Here is a 2,145-nt window from a genome sequence, read left to right on the forward strand (position 1 = left end):
ATGAGCCTGACCTCCATCGTACGAGTTGAATGGATTGCAGCAGTTACCATTGCTGCTGGGACAGCCACAATTGGTTATCTAGCTTACAAAAAAATTTATGTTAAAGATCATTGCAACAAAACTATGATGAACCTACACATTCAGAAAGATAACCACAAGGTTGTACATGCTTTTGACATGGAGGATTTGGGAGATAAAGCTGTGTACTGCAGTTGTTGGAGGTCTAAAAAGTTCCCATTCTGCGATGGATCCCACACAAAACACAACGAAGAGACTGGAGATAATGTGGCACCTCTGATCATTCAGAGAAAAGAAACCTAGATTGACAGTTTCCATGCTGCAAACCAAGTCATCCTGATTGTTTAATTAGAATGACTGCCACTTTAGTCTAATTCACCTTCTCTGGGTTCTAGATGTGGTATATTACAAACTGCAGCTTTCATACTCATGTCATTTGCCTTACTTGTTGAACCATCGTGGTGCTCATTTGTTTAAACAAAGGAAAAAGTGAAACTGACCTCATGGCTTGTGGGTTATTTTGGTTTTGTAAGGATCTGTTTCTTTGCATTTAATATAATCACATTAGAAAGTAGTTGTATGTTCAAGTTAACATATTAAATTATTCTCAAAGTCGTGAAAAAAAGTGAAAGGATGTTATGATAGAATTCTTTGATATGTTGACTTGACTCAGCTACAGTTCTCAGTTATTCAATTACACGTTAATCTAGGTCAGCGGTTCTCAACCTGTGGGTCGCGACCCCTTTGGAGGTCGAACGACCCTTTCACAGGGGTCGCCTAAGACCATCGGAAAACACATATATAATTACATATTGTTTTGTGATTAATCACTATGCTTTAATTATGTTCAATTTGTAACAATGAAAATACATCCTGCATATCAGATATTTACATTATGATTCATAACAGTAGCAAAATTACAGTTATGAAGTAGCAACGAAAATAATTTTATGGTTGGGGGGTCACCACAACATGAGGAACTGTATTAAAGGGTCGCAGCATTAGGAAGGTTGAGAACCACTGATCTAGGTGTTACTGTGAAGGTATTAAATGTGATTAGAGCCCATAATCAGTTGACTTTAAGTAAGAGAGATCATCCTACAAAATCTGGGTGGATGAGATTCAGTCAGTTGAAAGGCCTTCAGGAGAGCTGTGGTTTCCCTGAAGAACAATTTTGGCCTGTGGCCTGCCACTCAGCCCACACCTACGCGCTCCAGCCTTTCCTTCCTGATGTCCTGCCTGCAGGTCTCTGACGTGCCTAGCCAGCCCTCAATCACAGAAGCCACTTCCTTTTGCTGAATCTCTTAGCGTATATCTCCTATTGATCCTGCTTCTCTGGTTGAACCCTGACTGACAGAGATGTCACTTGGAGATTAAGTTACAATGACTGACTTTCATCTTGCTTGCACTCTCTCCTTGGCTCTTCTAACATGTTTGCTCTGCCAGAGAGGGCCACCTGCAAGGAAATGAGAGAGGCCTCCAGCCAAGAGCTAGCCAGGATCTGACAGCCCAACAGTCCATGAAGGACTGAATCCTGTCAACAACCACATGAGTGAGATTAGAAGTGGGTCCTGCCCCAACTGAGCCTTGAGCTGACTACAGCCTCATGAGAGACCCTAAAGCAGAGGACCCAGCTGAGCCAGGCCCAGAAACCATGAAATAAAGTAATGTTTATTGTTGTATGAAGCCACTATATTAGGGGGTAATTTGTTATGCTATAATAAATAAATAATACAGATTGACACTAACAAATTTTTTTTTAAATAGATTTTTATTGATTTCAGAGAGAGGAAGGGAGAGGTAGAGAAAGATAGAAACACCAATGATGAAACAGAATCATTGATCAAGCCTGCAACCCAGGTATGTGCCTTGACCAGGAATTGAACTGTGACCTCCTGGTTCAGAGGTTGATGCTCAACCACTGAGCCATACCGGCCTGGCTCCAACAAATTGATTTTAAAACCCAGTGCAAAATATCATTCTTCCAGATAAACTTTTAGCCACAAATAACATCTGATTTGCTCCACATTTTCCAATTCATTTTTTCTAAAATAGAAGTTGAATTGACCCTGTACATCTAAAGAGAGACCTAATAACAGGCGATCAAATATGCCTGAACCTAGTCAT

The 2,145-nt window shown here is 40.6% G+C and overlaps 1 pseudogene; it reads left to right on the forward strand.

Annotated features, from left to right (window-relative positions):
• LOC102420618 lies at window positions 1–517 on the forward strand (annotated as a pseudogene).
• The last annotated feature ends 1,628 nt before the right edge of the window (window positions 518–2,145 follow it).

The sequence above is a fragment of the Myotis lucifugus genome, unplaced genomic scaffold, assembly GCF_000147115.1.
Source record: "Myotis lucifugus unplaced genomic scaffold, Myoluc2.0 scaffold_588, whole genome shotgun sequence".
Taxonomy (NCBI): Eukaryota; Metazoa; Chordata; class Mammalia; order Chiroptera; family Vespertilionidae; genus Myotis; species Myotis lucifugus.